Source organism: Hyperolius riggenbachi, chromosome 10 (genome assembly GCF_040937935.1).
Source record: "Hyperolius riggenbachi isolate aHypRig1 chromosome 10, aHypRig1.pri, whole genome shotgun sequence".
Classification (NCBI taxonomy): Eukaryota; Metazoa; Chordata; class Amphibia; order Anura; family Hyperoliidae; genus Hyperolius; species Hyperolius riggenbachi.
This window is the reverse complement of record NC_090655.1, coordinates 171391272-171412856: the sequence shown is the minus strand read 5'-3', so window position 1 is coordinate 171412856 and position 21585 is coordinate 171391272. Positions and strand designations below refer to the sequence as shown.

The 21585-nt window shown below is 44.2% G+C and overlaps 1 protein-coding gene across 2 annotated transcripts in view; it reads right to left on the bottom strand.

Moving 5' to 3' along the window:
• Positions 1-21585, bottom strand: part of CARNS1 (carnosine synthase 1) — a 535833-nt gene that overhangs the window by 333224 nt on the left and 181024 nt on the right. The gene's annotated exons all lie outside the window — the stretch shown is intronic.

Below are 21585 nucleotides of genomic sequence, written 5' to 3'. Positions count from 1 at the left end.
CCTTATCAGTCAGGGACTCCCTCTCCAGGTGTCCTTGACTGCAGTAGAGTCTTCTCTACTTATTGGACCACCACTACCCCGGTGGTCCAAAGATTACTGTTGCACCAAAACACTCACACACTCAGGTGTCTAGAGATTAGACATATTTGATTATTGACGATTCTGCAGATCCTCAATAATCAGGTATATCTGTATTCTTGGGGATACTGCAGATCGCCAAGAATCAGATTCTCTCTCTGGTTGCTGACACCTATCGTTACAGAACGCCAGACCAAACCAATATGGACGCACTTAGCAGTCGTCTTGACACACTCACCACTTCAGTGGAAAACCTCATCAGAGTGATGGACGGTCAGCAGGCCCAGATCTCTGCTTTATCTGGGTCACTACAAGTCCTTCAGACGACTGTAAATACAGTGCGATCCCCTCCAGTTACAGACTTGAGAATGTCTGTACCAGAAAAGTTTTCTGGCTATACATCTGACTTTCAGAATTTTAAGAATCGTGTGATGTCATATTTTGAACTAAGGCCTAACCTGTCAGGGACAGAGGCACAGAGAGTTGTCTTTATTAAAACCTTACTCTCAGGAGATGCTCAAACCTGGGCGTACAACTTAGAGTCAGGGCATGAAGCACTCTGGTCAGTTGAGGAGTTTTTCAAATCCATGGCCATAATCTATGATGATCCAGACATTTCCTCTACCGCAGAACGGAAGTTGAAAATCTTGCGCCAAGGCAAGGATCCTGTGGAGGTTTATGCAGCAGAGTTCAGAAAGTGGTCAGTATCGGCCAGGTGGGGGGCTTTTGCATTGTTAGATTGTTTCTTATCAGGGTTATCAGACGCAGTCTCTGGGTTAATGTTGGGATACCCTGAACCTAAAACAATTGAAGAAGCAATCTCTCTGGCAGTACGTGTGGATCGTCGGTTACGATACCAAAAGCAAACCCGTGGTAAAGACAGGATTAGATATGTCTCTTATACCACTTCTCCACCTGTCTCACCGCCACCTGAGCCAATGCAAATTGGTCACTCCAAATTAACTCGTTCAGAGAGGAATCGTAGGAAAACTGAGCAGCTTTGTCTATACTGTGCAGAGGAGGGTCATATAGTGTGGAATTGTCCCAAGAAGTCGGGAAACGCGGCCGCTTAGGTGTAGTCAGAGGTATTACCCTAGGCGCGCAGTCTTTATCTCTACATAATGATCGTCTGTTACTCCTTTGTTCAGTCACATGGGAGGGTCAGACTGCTTCTACGGAAGCCTTTATTGATTCTGGTTCAGCAGCTAACTTTATCGACTATGAGTTTGCAAAAAGATTGGGTATACCCATGCTTCCCTTGAATCAACCAATCTTGGTCACTGCGGTAGGTGACTCTCCTCTGCAGAGTAAACGCCCCTTGTCCCAGACTCCTAATGTGCATCTCAAGGTGGGGGTCTTACATGGGGAGAGTCTGCAATTTCTGGTCTTGCATATGGCAACCTCTACCGTCATCCGTGGCAATCCCTGGTTACAAATCCACTCACCTCAGATAGACTGGGTTACGGGTCAGCTAACGAGCTGGTTGTCCCACTGTGATCATCATTGTTTAGCGAAAGTAACCCTGGGTAATACCAACATTCAGGTTGAAGGTGTACCAAGACAATACGCAGAATATGCTGATGTCTTTTGCCCAAAGTCAGCAGACAAACTTCCCCCTCATCGTGCCTTTGATTGTCCTATCGATCTGAGATCTGGTTGTATGCCGCCCAGAGGTCATCTTTATAACCTTTCTGGGCCGGAGAAACTAGCTATGCAGGAATACATCAGGGAAAACTTGGCGAAAGGGTTCATACGTCCCTCTTGGTCACCAGCAGGGGCAGGGTTTTTTTTTGTGAAGAAAAAAGACGGAGGTCTCCGCCCCTGTATTGATTACAGAGGACTGAATAAGATCACTGTGAAAAATCGCTACCCTTTACCATTGATTGACGATTTATTCACACAGGTGACCAACGCCAAGATTTTTTCTAAGCTAGATCTCAGGGGTGCATACAATCTGGTTCGCATCAGAGATGGTGATGAATGGAAGATGGCCTTTAACACACCCGATGGGCATTACGAATACCTGGTGATGCCCTTCGGGTTGTGCAATGTGCCAGCCGTCTTCCAGGAGTTAATTAATGAGGTGTTCAGGAAAGTGTTGGGGAAGTTTGTTCTGGTTTACTTGGACGATATACTAATCTTTTCGTCCAACCTCTCAGAACATCGCAAGCATGTCAGATGGGTATTGGAGAGGTTGCGACAGAATCAGCTGTATGCCAAACTAAAGAAATGCCTCTTTGAGGTAGAGTCGGTAGCCTTTTTAGGTTACATCATCTCCACTTCTGGTCTCTCGATGGACCCAGGGAAGGTTTCTGCTGTCCTGGACTGGCCTCAGCCCGTGGGGCTGAAGGCACTCCAGAGGTTCCTGGGGTTTGCCAATTACTACAGAAGATTTATTAAGAGGTACTCTACCATCATCTCTCCCCTCACCAGTCTCACCAAGAAAGGGGCTGATACTCATCATTGGTCACCTGAGGCTCATACGGCCTTCTCGACTTTAAAGAAGCTGTTCTGTTCTGCCCCAATACTGAGGCATGTTGACGTCGCCTTCCCCTTCATTGTGGAGGTTGATGCCTCGGAGGTGGGGGTAGGAGCGGTATTGTCACAGAGGTCAGGATTGCAGGGCAAGCTGCATCCATGTGCTTACTTTTCTCGCAGATTTTCACCTCAAGAGAAAAAGTATGACATCGGCAACTGGGAGCTCCTAGCCATCAAATTAGCTTTTGAGGAATGGCGACACTGGCTGGAGGGTGCAGAACATGTTATCACGGTTTACACAGACCACAAGAATTTGGAGTATATCAAGGGGGCTAAGAGACTTAGCCCTCGCCAGGCCAGGTGGTCACTGTTTTTTGCTAGATTTAGATTTATAATCACGTATACTCCCGGAAGTAAGAATATCAAGGCCGATGCGCTCTCTAGGTGTTTTGAGCCCGAGTCAGTGCAGCCTGCTGCTCCTGAGACTATCCTGCCTCCAAAGGTAGTCCTGGCAGCCACTGAGACTTCAAGAGATTGGTCAGCCACTTTGAGTCCCTATCAACAGGATGTTCCAGAGGGGAAGCCAGAGGGGGTCATGCTTGTGCCACTGCCCTTTTGGTTACAAATTCTGCAGATTTTTCACTCTCACAAGAATGCCGGTCATCCTGGAGCCACCAGAACTCAGGATCTACTGGCTAGATGTGCCTGGTGGCCTAGTTTAGCATCTGATTGTAGGGAATTTGTAAGGGAGTGCATGATCTGTGCGAGGAGTAAGCCCTCTCGTCAGGCCCCCGTGGGCACGTTACAGTCCTTGCCAGTCCCCAATGAACCTTGGACTCATATTTCCATGGATTTTGTGGGTGAACTCCCTCGGTCTGAAGGCAAGTCGGTCACTTGGGTGGTAGTAGATCGTTTCAGTAAGATGGCGCACTTTGTCCCTCTGAAAAGACTCCCCTCGGACCAGGAATTGGCTGATCTCTTCATCCAGCACATCTTCCGGCTGCATGGCATTCCGGAAAATGTAGTGTCAGATTGGGGAGTCCAATTCGTTTCAAAATTTTGGAGGGCCTTTTGCCATCAATTAGACATGGAACTCGCTTTCTCATCAGGCTACCACCCTCAGACCAACGGCCAGACCGAGAGAGTTAACCAATCTCTGGAACAATTTCTCAGGTGCTATGTTGCTGATGCGCAAACTGATTGGGTAAAGTTTTTGCCGTTTGCAGAGTTTGCGCACAACAATCTGAAAAGCTCTTCTTCTGGGTATTCCCCTTTTCAAGTGGTGTCAGGTAGATCACCTAAGTTTGCTCTTTTGCCAGTCGCATCAACTCCTTTTCCAGCTCTGGAGGACTGGCAGAGGGCCTTGAAAGAGATTTGGGGAATGGTTAAGAGGAACCTAGGGAAAGCTTTCCAAACACAGAAGAAGCAGGCAGATCAACATCGGTCTGTAGAGTGGAGATTCTCCCCAGGAGATCTGGTGTGGGTGTCCACTCGTCATTTGGCCTTGAAACAATTGTCACAATTGTGGTAACCACAAGGAGATTGTGAGTTATCAGCTGGTCAGAGTTGGAGGAAGTGAGCCAACACCACCTGGGATAGCACTGGAACGCAGAGGGTGACTTCACTGTCGGCGGAAGTTGACGGAGGCTGTGAGCTGTCTCGCGTGATCTCGGATCCGAGTCGCGCGGAATAGGAACTACCCATATACGCTGACACGGACGGTAGGATCAGAGGTTTCTGCATGAAAATATTGGTCACCTGAGAAAGGTACTGTGATACATCTTCACTTATGACCGGACACATTACCAAGTCTCAGCAATTATAGCTTCTTCCCCACACGAGTTGTGTTGGAACTGCTACATCAGATCTTGCCGCACTGACAGGACTTGTCACAATTGGATTTAACTATTAGAGTGTTTGTTGTCTGAGCGCCAGGTGCTCTAGTTTTTATTGCATCCTCCTTTTAGGGTTTGGGGACTGGCCCTGAGTACACCTGTGCTGCTCTGTATTCACATTGCGCCACTGCCCATATCTCTATTGTTCTGACAGTAAGGCGGCTGATTCCGCGTCTGATGCGGCGGTTTGTCCGCGCCAGCATGCGTCTGGGTTATCTAGAACTAATAGTGCACATGGGAAGAGTTGTGTGGGGGCCGCCGCATGTTCTGACGGTAAGGCGGCGGATTCCACGTCCAGTGTGGCGGTTTCCCCGCAGCAACATGTGTCTGGGTTGTCTGGACCTAGTAGTGCACACAGATGGAGAGCTACGTGTGTATGTGCATGGTGCACATGGATACATTGCTTTAGCTCCCTTGTGCGATTGGTAAGATGCACTATCTGTCCCAGGAGAGGACGTCAGGATGTGTGCTCCTAATCCATTGATAGGTTTGATGCAATGAATGTGTTTGCATGTCTGCACTATGCATGTTACAGGGCTAGAGTTAGAGTTAGGACACCTATGTTTACCTGGGTACTTCTGCGCAGTATAGGTGACTAAGCATAAGAATGCATTCTTCTGTGAACTAAGACCCCGGCTTTTAACTTAGCTGTAGGGATAACAGTTGTGCCTGGATGAGTAAATCTGTGAATGCATTTGTTTGAACATTTGCATGCGAGAGTGCGAAGGGTTAATAGATTTTCACCTGAGGAGCAGGTGCAAAGCCACAGATCCCTCGCCAGTGGCTAAGCCCACTGGTGGGGTAAGAAAGGTCAGACAAGCAGAGTCGGCAACGTATGGACAGATAAGGTACAAAGACAGAAGACTGATTCAATGTTAGGTTCAGGCAGGGTCGGCAACATGAATCAGATGAGCAGAGGTACAGAGTCAGTAAGCAGAAAATAGTCAATGAAAGCAGAAGGTCATAACAGATAATACAATAAACTAGTACTTTAAGCTATCAACAGAATCTGGCTGGGATCCCCAGCTCCGGCTGGTTCTAGCACACTTTGGGATCTGACTAGGTCTGAGCGCTCACACAGTAGCATTTGCAACAGCAGATCAGGAACAACTGACAGGCATGCTGTATATATACTGGGAGCGCTCCTTAGCGCCGCCCCAGTCACTCAGCCAATCAGAATCAGTGTTGGAGTCAGCTGACCGGCTGATCAGCTGACTCCCCTTCTGCTTGCATAAAGCTCCTGTCTGTGCGCACGCGTAGACCTCAGTCTATGTGCGACTGAGAGACCAGGCAAAGTAACATCATGTAACAGCAGGGCTGAGACGCGGGGACAGCCGCCATGTCGCTCAGCGCTGCGGCGGCCTCCCCCGCATTCACCATAGTCCCAGGCACAACTCCATCATGTACCTGCGTGGCAGAAACCGCCGGCTGAGACGTGGAGATAACCGCCATGCTGTTCCCTGTTGTGGCGGCATCTCCACTATGCTTAACAATGCCTTAGTAATATCAAAACAAGTCAAAATATTAAATTACTTTACAGCAACAGTCATCATGACATTTTAAATTGACATTTATAGGAACATTGATGTTAACTGAATATTGCTTAATTTAGCTGTGCCAAATTATCAATGACAGAACATTATTTTCAGATATGCAAGAGTAACAATGACAGACAAGGTATGATTGTAAATTCTATGCAGTAAATATTAGATAGTGACACCTAAGTTTCTTAAGATTTACAATCAACAGTCAGTCTCATTTTTGCTGCATCAGTCCTTTACGCCCCATACACACACTCAAGTCAACAGCGTTCTTTTAGGCTCTCATAACTTTGATTTCGATTCACTTAAAGAAAATCTCCTTCTATTGTTTAAGCAGTTGATAAGACTGATAATAAGTCAATTCAGCATTCAATTGACTTTTCATCAGTCTTATCATTTGTTAGTACAATAGCAAGATATGTATGTATTTTAAAGGTAACTTTTTGCGGATCACTAATTTTTTGTTTTTGTTTTTGTTTTTTTGCAGGCAATGTTACAAGGGGGATATGATAAGGGGAAGAGGGAGGAGAAGAGGGCTGTGATGGAGAATCTCCAGCGCGACCTGCAGACAAATTTCAACCGCACGTGGTCGGTCAAAAAGATCCAAACAATGTGGAGTGACTTTAAGTCAAAGACGCCATGTGCGGTTGCCAAAATGAGGCACGAGCTTGGGAGATGTAAGTAAATCATTTGTTTTTTATATATGTAGCGGGATGTGTACGTTCTTTCAACTTTGTCAATCCTCACGATTTTCTAGTATAACAAATTGGACTTGTTACGATAAAAATGAGAGTTGCATACCCAATAGGAGACACACGCCTTGCTACTATTAAAGTAGTCATTTTACATCAGTTGTTTAAACTCAATGGAGCAGGTGCATAATTGTGTACAATGGTAAAAATGAATGAAATCAATATGTTGTATGTCCTCCTTTGCACAATTTTTGGATTGTAAACTTTACCTGTACTTTCCAATGACTGTCTGGAATCTGTTGCAAGGTGTTTTGGACCATTGCTGTTTAGAAAACATCTCTAGATCAGTCAGGTTTCATGGTCTCCAAGAATGGACAGCTCTCTTTAAATCACAACATTGAATTTCAATTCTATTGCGGTCTGGGGACTAAGATGGCCATTCCAGAACGTTGTAATTACTTCTCAGCATTAATGTATTAGCGGATTTTGAGCAGTGTTTACGGTCGTTGTCTTTCTTAAAGATCCAGGCAAGATGCATGTACCTCTTTCTTACTTCTTCCTGGACATTGGTCTCCTCAATCTGCTGATACTGACTGGAAGCCATGCGTCCCTCAATTTTGGCTAGATTCCCAGTCCCACTCCCTGCACTGGCCGCACACCCTTACAGTATTATAAACCATATTTAACTGTAGGTAGCAGGTTTTTTTTTTTTTTTTGCTGTGTTGTGTTTCCTCCATTCATAACGCCCCCTCTTTGCACAGGAAATGTACGGAGATTAACAAAGTTTAACCCTCTGGGGGATAATCCCGAGCTGAGCTCGGGGTAATCCGCCACAGAGGATTTCTCAGGCCCTGGTGGACCGATTTGCATAATTTTTTTTTGTTGCACGCAGCTAGCACTTTGCTAGCTGCGTGTATATACCGATCGCTGCCGCTCCGCGCTGATTCGCCGCCCCCCCCCCAAGACCCCGTGCGCAGCCTGGCCAATCAGTGCCAGGCAGCGCTGAGGGGTGGATCGGGACTCCCTCTGACGTCACGACTTCGTTGACGTCGATGACGTCATCCCGATTGTCGCCATGGCGACGGGGGAAGCCAAACAGGAAATCCCGTTCTGAACGGGATTTCCTGTTTGCTTTGATTGCTGGAGGCGATCGGAGGGGGTGGGGGGATGCCGCTGCACAGCGGCTATCATGTAGCGAGTCCTGGGCTCGCTACATGATTTAAAAAATTAAAAAATAAAAAAAATAGTGCTGCGCCACCTCCTGGGTGATATAATTGTATCCCCCAGGAGGTTAACAAACTTTGAAATTTTACTAAACATTGTAAGATGTTGCCAAAGTTTTTTTGATAATGTTCAATATGACTGTATAGATGACGTTAAACTATTTTATAGGTTTGATAATGTGTATCAGTGGTTTTATGTACTTATTGTTATGCAATGCACTGTTTAACTTTAGGTAATATCTTCTTCCATCTTTTTTTTAAAACAATCTCACATTATTTTTTAGTTGATCGGTCTGCAGAACGCAGGCGGGCCCGTTCAGCCTTTGCTCCTCCCTCTTCCCGCAAGGTGGACCCCAGCCAGGATCCTCCGGCTCTTCCCCCTGCAGATGCTGAGGCTGGACCCAGCAGCCACAGAGGGCGAAGCAGGCAGTGTCGGCGACTGCATTCGTGTAGCCAGTTTGTGGCATGTAAGTATTTTTTCACGAAGTTGTAACATTAATCAAATGACAGTGGTACGTCTCTTAGCAGATTAGTACATAATGGATTTTTCACTGAACACAGTCCTAAGTAGTGTTTTTTTTTTTTTTTAAATAAAAAAATAAAAAATGATACCATGTTTTCTTTTTACCTTAGCCTCTATCTCTGTGTGAAGGTGCAGCCACAGACGCCGGTCACGGCAACCAAGTACCGACATGCCAGAAGCTGGTGCAACGGGAACAGCTGAGTGTAAGTAAAATGTATTGTTGTAGAAAAAAGTATAATGCAAGAAGGAATGTATCCACAGCTATATTACAGTTCTCATTCCACCCTTTTTTGGGGGAGGGGGGGGGGGAATAAAACTTTTTCTGGGTGTTCCGTGCGAAAAATTTTACACTTTCAATTCAACTGCTGGCCAGTTGGTTTTCTGTAAATTGATGTTTGTAAAAATCTATCTATTTTACAAATGGTGTTATCCAGGGAACTAACATGGGATGAAGTAAATTTAATAGTTACATTGATGTTCTGGAGGTACTTTGAGAAGTGTTATTAGAGTAATGTATTATTGCTAATGTTTATTATGATAAAACAGAGTGGCCCAACACCAGCAGCTGACATGGCACCCCAGACCATCACTGACTGTGGGTACTTGACACTGGACTTCAGGCATTTTGGCATTTCCCTCTCCCCAGTCTTCCTTCATACTCTGGCACCTTGATTTCCTAATGACATGCAAAAGTTCCTTTCATCTGAAAAAAGTACTTTGAACCACTGAGCAACAGTCCTGTGCTGGTTCTCTGTAGCCCAGGTCAGGCGCTTCTGCCGCTATTTCTGGTTCAAAAGTGGCTTGACCGGGGGAATGCAGCGCCTGAAGCCTATTTCATGCACACGCCTGTACGTACACGGTGGCTCTGGATGTTTCTACTCCAGACTCAGTCCACTGGTTCCGCAGGTCCCCCAAGGTCTGGAATCGGTCCTTCTCAACAATCTTCCTCAGGGTCCGGTCACCTCTTCTCGGTGTGCAGAGTTTTCTGCCACACTTTTTCCTTCCCACAGACTTCCCACTGAGGTGCTGTTACGCTTGGTGGTATATCCTCCACGGTCAGCACACAATGCGAATTCTGACGTGAAGGAGGTACACACGCTAACACATGGAACCAGGATATCCCCAGTTTAGTGGAGGGAGGACTGACTCCAACAGGAGATATGGCGCACAGAGCAGGCGTAGATCCGAACAGCCACAAACAATCCTTCCACTATAGTGGCTCAGCGCAAGGTAGCGCTGAGCGCATAACCCAGAACTCAGAAGATCAGGACAGGGAACAGAATGAACGCTTGTTTAACTAGTCACTGCTTAAGTGACTGCAAGCGTCCATAACAAGACAGACTGGAATGAGGCAGCCAATGCAATTGCAGCGGTGGCGTGCTTCACAAGGACAGGACAGAATAGTCAGGAAATAGAGCCAAGAAGGCAGACGTAATACACACAAATATACAATAGGTATGATTTCCTAGCGTATTACGATTACAGCTATCAATGAACTACAAACGACTAATTGACATATGTATATATCGGTGATAACTCGATATATGACATATGCAAGGAACACTGACTAAGAACTGGAGCAGGACTAGGAACAGGACTGAACTAGCTAAGCACGGGTGATCACGATACGCGCAACCTACAAAAACGTGCTGGATACTAACTGACTGAACACAGGATATAAACAGTTCGAGTACGTATATATCAGCGGCACTGATGTATTAACGTAAAACGAATACAAAGAAAATAACAAACGTGCTAGTATGCGTATATATTGGCGATGAACCGATATATGACGCAAGACAAGCAAAGTAACAACTTCTGATAACAAGAGCAGAACTAGGAGGACTCGCTGACCCCTTCGCAGGAGTCAGCGCAGTCCACGCAGACTAGGAACGAGGTGGGGGCCGGACAGAGTAACAGACTGAATCTGAGACTATGATAGCCCATGGAGCACTGCAGGAAGCAGTCATTTATACTGAGGTCATCCAATGGGAGCAGACATGCAGATTCCCACACAGGTGAATGGTAATCAATCACAGGCTGACGCAGGAAAGAGCAGACAATGATATGCAGCCTGCAAGAAAGAGATTGCAGCTCCATTGCAACAGACAATGTTTGTTTTCACAAAAGCATATTAACCTGTCATTAACTTGAGAGCGACTGGAGATGGAATCAACGCTCAGTGTAAGTGCACGCAAAACTATGCGAGCAAATGCACGCAAAGAAATCAAAAACTGCTTGTCTTCAGTAAAACTGCAGCCAGCAGTACATGTTGCAAAAGTGATCATAACAGGTGCCTTGGTACAGCACTCTGGGAACAGCCTATTCATTCAGAAATTTCTTTCTGTATCTTGCTTGAGGGCGTCAATGAATGATGGCCTTGTGAACAGCAATCAGGTCGGCAGTCTAACCCATGATTGCGGTTTAGAGTAATGAACCAGGCTGGGATTTTTTAAAAGCTTCATGAATCTTTTGCAGTTGTTTAGAGTACAGTAGTTGATTCTGATGATTAGATTAATAGGTCGTTTAGAGAACCTTTTCATGATATGCAAATTTTTTGAGATAGGAATTTTTGATTTTCATGAGCTATGCCAAAATCATCAATATTAAAACAATAAAAACGCTTGAACTACTTCAGTTGTGTGTAATGAATCTAAAATATATGGAAGTCTAATGTTTATCATACATACAATATTTTCTACAACGTTTGTGTGTGTTGTTTTGATTAAAGTGAGACACAACGCTGTTGGCAGTGATATCTTTCTTTACTTTTGTTACAACAAGGAGTTATAAATCCAGATGAAACCATTTGTTGTCTAATTTCGCGATGAGTAAACACTACAGCGAGCTTTCGGCTAATAAAAAGCCTTCATCGGACTTGTTTCCTGACAAAAAATGAAAAACATAGCTTATATACACTGACATACAGAGGAGAAACATTCTTTAACAAACATAAATGTAATTAGATGTCTTCAGTGTTACGCAGGAAGCTTTGCCAGGCATCCTGGCTACATTGATAAGATCAATGGTTCCCTCAATATAACATAAAGTATACTCTGGTGATAGGGAGACATTGTAAATGACGAGTTCAAATTGTAACTGGGCTGCTTACATGCACTATTAATTGTAAGCCACAGAGATTTGTGGCATTTGAAACCAGTACCTAAAAGCAAATAAAATGATTAGTGACAGTAAACACCATCTTACATAGCATATGAAAAAAAAAAAAAAAAGAACCAAAAATTTACAGAATTGTTGAATATAAAATCCATCGTACCAGCAAAAGAACTTAGAATCCTAGTTTAAACCATATTGTACAGTTTTGAACCACTGTATAAACTGAGTTTCTTGTGTAAGTCTCATGTTTTCCAATTTGAAGCCACTCATTAATACAGTGGATGTTATTGTGTGTAAGCTGTGTTTTTCATTTTTTGTCAGGTACCAGTCCGACAAAGTCTTTTTAGAAACCGAAAGCTCACTGGTTACTCATCTGTAAATTAGCCAATAAATGGTATCATCTGGATGTAATACTCTTTGCTTTTGTTGATTGCTAACACGGTACAACACTCTACTGCTTTTGAGTGTTGTTCTACATTATTGTTCATGCATAGTGTAATATTGACATTTTTTCCATCTTTTCATTTATAGGTTCTGAAACTGTGAACGCCCGAATAAAACACCTGGAGGTACAACTGCAGGGTCTGACTTCCACTGTGGCACAACTGCAACAGTGAAAGTCAGACCTTGAAACCAGGCTAGAACAGCAGAGGGCGGAATATGAAGACAGGCTGCAGCAGCAAGAAGCTGTTTTTCAGCAGCATGTTGCTGCAATCCAGCAACAAAAACAGGAGATGGAAGCCGAAATTGAATCCCAACTCCAATGATTATTGGCTTTCAGGGAGGAGGCAGAGCAGCTGCATGAATATTTTAGTCAACTAGCAGGAATACGAAGGTTGTAAGAAGGTCCTAGTCCTCCTCAATCCTGAATAAAGTGGCTTGCAAAAGTATTCGGCCCCCTTGAAGTTTTCCACATTTTGTTACATTACTGCCACAAACATAAATCAATTTTATTGGAATTCCACGTGAAAGACCAATAAAAAGTGGTGTACATGTGAGAAGTGGAACCAAAAATCATACATGATTCCAAATATTTTTTACAAATAAATAACTGCAAAGATGGGTGTGCGTAATTATTCAGCAACCCTGAGTCAATAGTTTGTAGAACCACATTTTGCTGCAATTACAGCTGCCAGTCTTTTAGGGTATGTCTCTACCAGCTTTGCACATCTAGAGACTGAAATTCTTCCCCATTCTTCTTTGCAAAACAGCTCCTGCTCAGTCAGATTAGATGGACAGGGTTTGTAAACAGCAGTTTTCAGATCTTGCCACAGATTTTTGATTGGATTTAGATCTGGACGTGGACTGGGCCATTCTAATACATGGATATGTATTGCTTTCAACCATTCCATTGTTGCCCTGGCTTTATGTTTAGGGTCGTTGTCCTGCTGGAAGGTGAACCTCCACCCCAGTCTCAAGTCCTTTGCAGACTCCAAGAGGTTTTATTTCAAGATTGCCCTGTATTTGGCTCCATCCATCTTCCCATCAACTCTGACCAGCTTCCCTGTCCCTGCAGAAGAGAAGCAGTCCCAGAGTATCATGGTGCCTCCAGCATATTTGACAGTAGGGGATAGTGAGTCCACAGTGATGTGCAGAGTTAGTTAGTTAGGCAATGCCTATGGCCATTGGCCAACTGAGTGCACTCAGACCAAAGGGTGCTGAATAAGTAAGCACACTAAAGTTTGCAGTTATTTACCTTGTATAATTGTTTAGAATCACGTATGATTTCCGTTTAACCTCTCACGTGTACACCACTTTGTATTGGTCTTTCGCGTGGAATTCAAATAAAATTGATTCATGTTTATGGCAGTATCAAAAAATTGTGAAAACTTCAAGGGACATGTACTGTATACTACTATAACTAATCTTATTAGAGGCTGTGTATAGTGTGCTTCTGTTTTAAGAAGGCATATGTCGGCCTAGCAATATTGTGGTAGGGCATTTTTTTTCTTTACAGACTAAGAGTTTGGACACACCTTCTCGTTCAAAGAGTTTTCTTTATTTTCATGACTATGAACATTTTAGATTCTCACTGAAGGCATCCTTGGTCCTTCCCTTTCATTTCCCTATCCCGCCCTAAGGCTGCTTTCACAGTGAGAAGTTACAGGCGCATGTTACAGCAGCTTGTAACTTGCAGCCAAGCTCACAACACTGCAAAATCAATGTGCTGTTCACAGGGCACATGTTCGGTTAGAGTATACTGCAGGAGTCCGCTATTGTTCCTAGCCACATGGCAAATTAATATTTACTGCACAGTAGTGTTCTCCGGATCATGAACCATTAGGATCTTTGATCCTGATCTTTTTTGTGAGTCGAATCATCAGGAAGCAAGGTGAGGGAGGATATTACATCACAATTGGCTTCATACAAGACAGACAAACATGGAACCTGCCATGAGCTGTCAGGAGCATCATTCTCTGCAAATAGTATATAAAAATTCTGTGAAATGACCTTTCAGCAGCTTTTGATACAATAGATCATCCCCTACTCCTCCAGTCCCTCCAATCCATGGGCATTCACGATCTCGCCCTGACCTGGCTTTCATCCTACCTCTCCAACCGCTCCTTCGCGACCGCCTTAAATGAGTACTCATCCACCCCCAACCACCTCTCAGTGGAAGTCCCCCAAGGCTCGGTCCTTGGCCCCCTACTGTTCTCCCTATACACATCCTCCATTGGCAAGGCTATCTCCTCCATGGGTTTTAACTATCATCTGTATGCAGATGACACCCAAATCTACCTCCGCACCCCTGACATATCCACCATTACCATGGACAAGGTCTCCTCCTAGCTATCTGCCATCTCTTCCTGGATGTCCGCTAGGTTCCTGAAACTAAATCTAGACAAAACTGGATTTATGATCTTCCCACCCCGGTCATCCCTGGACCCCCGGTCATCCCAGATGTGCAGGTCACTGTTAACCACACTACCATTCGCCCTACCTCTCAAGCCCGCTGTCTGGGTGTCACCCTGGACTCCGCACTCTCCTTCACTCCCCACATCCAAAACCTCACAAAGTCCTGCAACTTTGTAACATCTGTAAGATTCGCCCTTTCCTGACCCCTGCCACCACCAAACTCCTCATCCATGCCCTCATAATTTCCCGCCTCGACTACTGCAATGCCCTTCTGTCTGGTCTCCCTATGACCCGAATAGCCCCACTGCAGTCCATCATGAATGCGGCAGCCAGAATTATCCACTCCTCCCATCGCTCCACCAGGGCGGCTTCCCTCCATGAATCCCTCCACTGGCTTCCTATCCAGTCCAGAATCAGATTCAAGATATTGTGTCTGACCTACAAATTTGTCCACAAAACCTGTCCAACCTACATTTCTGATCTTACTCAGAGATACACACCAAGCCGCTCACTCAGCTCCTCCAATGAACGTCGCCTGACCGTCCTCCGCATCACCCAGTCCCATGCACGCCTCCAAGACTTCTCAAGAGCTGCTCCAACACTATGGAACTCCCTACATCTACCCATTAGGGCAGCCCCCTCCTTCAACACCTTCAAGAAGGCCCTCAAAACTCACCTTTTCACTCTGGCCTACCACCCTTCACAATTGCTCTAAACCCACAGCTGAACTCTGGTCCCCTACCTCTCGTGTTCCTACCTCTCCCTCTAGATTTTAAGCCTTTGGGCAGGGTCCTCCTCCTTTTGTGTCCTACCTGATCATGCACCTCCATTACTGTGCACCCATGCTATGCATTTGAGTGGACCTAACTTGCCTAATCTTCATGCTCCCCTCCAGTGACTGACTAAGCATTACCTTGTACTCATACTGTGCTGTGTGATCTGGTGTTCTTGTATTCCTGTATTGTCATATTGCTGTTTGTCGCCCCTAAATATTGTCTGTAACCTAAATTAACGTCCAGCGCTGCGTAATATGTTGACGCTTTATAAATACAATAAAAAAAAATAATAATAATAATAATTTCCTCTGATGGCTTTGTCGGGCGCAGGCAGGAATCTGCTGCCCTGTTTTGTTTATTGTTATACAATATTTTTTTTGGTTTTATTATACTTTTGTACAACAACAAAATATTGGTATTGCAAATTGCAATAAAATAAGTTTGCAAAAAACTACATCCATCTGTTTCTTTTATATATATAAAAATGTATGTATAACTAGCTGATGACCATCAGGCTCTTGCCAGGTATATTATTGTGTCTGGTGTATGCACCACAAACTTTTTATACTCTAACACAGTGTTCCCTAATCCGGCCCTCAAGGCCCACCGAAAGTGCATGTTTTATCGAAATCCACAGAGGTAATTCATCACCAGCTCTGCTGAGACACTAATAAAATCACCTGTGACTGTGTGTTATTTCCTGCAAAACATGTACTGTTAGTGGGCCTTGAGGACAGGGTTGGGGAACACTGCTCTAACACAAATATTCTATTCACATGGTTTGGAGGTGTTCAATGGATGTTCATGCATAATTTTCATTGCATTGAATCAAATAAGATAGAATGTGGGTCCAACACATTCCCTGAATGTTAAACCAGAATTAACCCATTGAGCAATTTTGCTAATTGAGTTAATTCTACAAATAACAGTGTTAAAATGGATGCACTTTACATGTCACCATTGCCATTGATACTTTTTAGGGTCTCCGTACATTTTCGGTGGTGGATATATAAAGTATCCAATATGTAATATCTTTATGCAAATTTTAAATTACATTTAAACATCCAATGATGCTTGATCTTGTTAAAAACAGTTCTCTGGAATCCCTCGTTGGCAGGAGCACACAGCTTAGCTAAGTGCCCCCACACACTACATGATCACGAGAACTACAGTGCCCCATAGAGACCAGGGGTGAAGAAGAGTATAATGTCAGGTAGATGATTTGGCAGCAGCATAAGTAAGTATTGGTTTTGAGGCAGTAGGTCAATGGCAGCAGAGTAGCCAGGCCCCTGTCCCCTTGAACACGAAGACAACAGTTCTATGGCATCCCTCGTTGGCAGGAGCACACGGCATATGTTTAGCGCCCCCACTGCTTGAAAACAAAGACAACAGTTCTCTGGCATCCCTCGTTGGCAGGAGCACACGGCATATGTTTAGTGCCCCCACTGCTTGAACATGAAGACGACAGTTCTCTGGCATCCCTCGTTGGCATGAGCACACGGCATAGGTTTAGTGCCCCCACTGCTTGAACACGAAGACGACAGTTCTCTGGCATCCCTCGTTGGCATGAGCACACGGCATAGGTTTAGTGCCCCCACTGCTTGAACACGAAGACAACAGTTCTCTGGCATCCCTCGTTGGCAGGAGCACATGGCATAGGTTTAGTGCCACCACTGCTTGAACACGAAGAAACAGTTCCCTGGCATCCCTCGTTGGCAGGAGCACACGGCTTAGCTAAGCGTCCCCCACACACTACATGATCGCGAGAACTACAGTGCCCCCTAGATACCTGGGATGAAGAGTATAACGTCAGGTAGATGAGTTGGCAGCAGCGTAAGTATTGGTTTTGAGGCAGCAGGTAATGGCAGCAGAGTAGCCAGGCCCCCCTCTCCTAGAGACCTGGGTTGAAGAGTATAACGTCAGGTAGATGAGTTGGCAGCAGCGTAAGTAAGTATTAGTTTTTTGAGGCAGCAGGTAATGGCAGCAGAGTAGCCAGGCCCCCATCTCCTAGAGACCTGGGTTGAAGAGTATAACATCAGGTAGATGAGTTGGCAGCAGCGTAAGTAAGCATTGGATTTGAGGCAGCAGGTAATGGCAGCAGAGTAGCCAGGGCCCCATCCGCTAGAACACAAAGACAACAGTTCTCTTGTATCCCTCGTTGGCAGGAGCACATGGCATAGGTTTAGGGCCCCCACTGCTTGAACGCGAAGACAACAGTTCTCTGGCATCCCTCGTTGGCAGGAGCACACGGCATAGGTTTAGTGCCCCCACTGCTTGAACACGAAGACAACAGTTCTCTGGCATCCCTTGTTGGCAGGAGCACACAGCTTAGCTAAGCGCCCCCACACACTACATGATCACGAGAACTACAGTGCCCCCTAGAGACCTGGGATGAAGAGTATAACGTCAGGTAGATGAGTTGGCAGCAGCGTAAGTAAGTATTGGTTTTGAGGCAGCAGGTAATGGCAGCAGAGTAGTCAGGCCCCTGTCCCCTAGAACACAAAGACAACAGTTCTCTGGCATCCCTCGTTGGCAGGAGCACACGGCATAGGTAAGTGCCCCCACTGCTTGAACAAAAAGACAACAGTTCTCTGGCATCCCTCGTTGGCAGGTGCATACAACTTCGTTAAGCACGGCAGAAGGGAAAAGACAGCATATTATTACCCAGGCCTCCACCCCTTAAAGACCTGTACAGCAGAGTTTATCATTAGGTTGCTGAGTTGGCATCAGCCAGCAGAAGTCTGTATTTAATTGCTGCATAGTACTAAGTACCAGGCCTCCCCATAACGTTATATATTTTTTTTAAACTACAGTTGGTCCCTTGGCACAAAACCGACAGTACTCAAATAGAGCAATAGAAATATTTTGTAACGTAGCTGCAGCATTAGAAGTCAGTTTTGGCAGCATAGTTTTTGAATGCCATGGCACCTGACTGACGGTGGTACCGCAGCATTAATTTTTGGGTAAACTTTTTATGGCAGCAGGAGGAGTAATTTTTAGAGTAGAAGAGTTGTGTGTTGTTGCACCCCAGCAGCATCAATAATATATATTTTGTTTATAACAATGCAGTAGAGGTTACAGGCAGCGGTCATGAAGAAGCAGTTGGGCCCTCGCAGTCGCCACAACTCGGTCAGCACATTTTTAAACACAAACGCCCCAAGAGAGAAATTGACATATTTATAATGTAGAAGCGGTTTCAGGCATTAAATAAGATAAATAATGGTATCTGCTGCTACAGCAGCAAGAGGAGAGTGTATAAGAGATGGACAAAATATTGTACACTCTTGCCATTTTGTCAGCATTCATAATCTTTGAACATGTTTTAAGGTATAAAAACTTGACATATGTTAATTATTTTTAGACAGATCATTTAAAAAAATTGGTTACAATTTTTAAAAATGGAAGATTTCAAAGACTATCAAGGAGGCCAATTTGTTGCTCGTATATGGCATGCGAAAATTCCCGAATGCTTGCCATTGCCAGAAGTAGTCTCTAAAATAATGACTGCCTTTGAAAGAGAAGGAAAAACTTAATCAGTAAACCACAGTTGTAGCCGAAAGTCGCAGTCGTCTGAAACAGACCATTGGATTCTACATTGCTGTTCTTCCATAAAAACCAGATGTACGCAGTTCCCAACAAACAGGTTTTGTGGAAACTGGGTTCTAATCTGTAGGTGTTTTAGCTCAGCAGTGATTTTAAGGGACCTTTTCCAATACACAGATGAATCGCTAATCACTACTGATTTTTAAATTGCTCGGGTTGCTTCTTTATCCTAGAAATCATGAGAATTATTTTCCTCTAGTGATGCGATTTGGACATCGCAAAATGCAAATTGTAATCGCTTTCAGGAGCAATTTTGGTATGGATAATGCAATGTAAATGAAAAGCACAATCACATAATGGGCCCTTTTCCATTAGCAATAGAAATCACAAATTAAAAACACCAGCGATTGCGATTTTCCAATACTTCTGATATGCGATTGCAATTTGCAATTTTCATTAGCATTGCATTATCCCTCCTAAAATCGCTCCAGAAAGCGATTGGGATTTGAAAATTGCATCACTATAGTGGAAAATACTTCTCATGATTTATATGATAAAGAAACAACCCTAGCGATTTAAAAATCAATAGCGATTTGCGAGTTTGATATTCAGCGGTGTAGTTGAAAAGAGTACTGTAATGAAAAATCCAATCACTGGCGTTTGTGATTTGCCATTGCTAGTGGAAAAGGGCCCTAAGAGTCATGGTCTTGCAAGCTTTTTCAAACATTTTATTTAGAGTCAAACGGTGTTTCTCAGATAAATATGAAATGATGCTACAACTGTGCGCAACTGTGTTCCTTTTAAAGAGAAGGGAAAACGTGCACATCCAATGGGCAAGTTTTTGTTGGAGAAATTCAACAGAACTGCAGCTTAGTCTAAATAAGAACTGACTGCAATTTATATTCTGGACACTAGATGTCGCTGCTGATGATGCCTCTACAGTGATGTCTATGGTTATCTCTCTATGTTTCTTTTAGGTGTGTCTAGTGCTTCCTGTGTGTGTACACTGAGTGTGTTTTAGCCTGTCACCATGTTAGATGATCTTGCTGTATGTTGCTGAATCCAAGTATAAGTAAAACCAAGTTCCTGTTACTACTTCTTGTCTGGACTGCAGTGCTTCATTAGATCCAGTAATCAAGCGCAACTCTAACAGGTTATGGGCCCAGAGCAGCAATCAGAAGAAGCCCAGGACAGCAGCAACCAGGAGCAGAGATCAGCGCAAGAAAGCTTTCCAGAGACATCTCCTGCAAACAAGTAAGACTGTCATATATAAGGGGAGAAAGACAATGGCCGGAAACTCTGATATTAAACTCTCAGTGGCCAAGCTGAACAGTGACAATTATCAGCTATGGAAGTTTAAAGTGGAAATGCTTTTATCCAGAGACGATTTATGGGAGGTTACCACCACAGATAGACCACAGGATAACAATCAGGACTGGGATAAGAAAAACAGACATGCACGGGCTACAATCAGTTTGCTAGTGGAGGATGACCAGCTTATCCGCATACGCCACGAAGATACAGCAAAAGGCATGTGGAGTGTGCTAAAAGGACTGCATGAGCGATCCAGTTTAAACAGCAAGTTGTTTTTGTTAAGAAAACTGTATAAAATGCGGCTTAGCGAAGAGCAGAACATGCAGGAACACATAAATGCAATGCAGGAAATAATCACACAACTCAAATCAATCAGGGAGAATATTACAGACAGTCATGCTGCAGCCATGTTGTTGTGCAGTTTACCTGACACATACACTGCACTGATCAATGCAATGGAGACACGGCCTGAAGCAGACATTACACTAGCGTTTGTGAAAACTAGGCTTATAGATGAGTATGAAAGAAGGAAGGAATTAATTCATGACTCCGTACAGAGAGACCCTGGAACCGCTCTTAAAGCTACAGACACACAGTTACACAGGAAGGAGACCAGAATCTGTTTTCGTTGTAACAAAAAGGGACACTTAAAGAAAGACTGTACAATATGGAAAGCAGAGCAAATCAGACAACGCCCCCATTATACTAAACAAAAAGTCAAAACCACAGTCTCTGATTCAAAGGAGGGAAATTGGAACGCTACATTTAAAGCGACAGATAACAATAAATGTGAAGGCTGGTGCATCGACTCAGGGGCAACCACCCACATGACGAGTGATAGAAGTTTCTTCACCGAACTTGATATGAATAACAAAGGAATTATTTCTCTCGCAGATGGAAGCAAAATACATGCAGAAGGATATGGTCATGGGACCCTCGTATGTGATGATGATGAAGGACACAATTTAACCATACCTGTGAAAGATGTGCTTTATGTACCTAATCTAGAAGGAGGACTCTTATCTGTGAAGCGTTTAACAGCCAGAGGACTCACTGTTAAGTTCCAAGATGACAAATGTTTTATCCTGAACGGCAAGCAGACAATAGCATGTGCCAAGCTGGACAACCATCTGTATCACCTCAACACAGTGAAGCAACAGGTGAGACAATGTACACACAAGCACAATGACTGTATACCCATATGGCACAGGCGACTAGGTCACAGACACCCAGAAAGCATACAAGAACTACAAAAGAGGAATCTGACAAAGGACTTAACAGTATCCCCATGCTCAGTTACCGTTAAGTGTGAATGTTGCATAAAATCCAAAGCTACAAGAGCAACACTTCCCCAAGCTAGTCAGAACAGAGCTTTAAGACCACTTGATCTAGTACACAGTGATGTATGTGGTCCCCTTAACCCACCTACATCTGGAGGCAACAGATACATAGTGACTTTTATAGATGACTATTCAAGATACACAGTCACTTACCTAATGCAACACAAAAGTGAAGTTTTTGAAAAATTGCAAGACTACATAACAAAGGC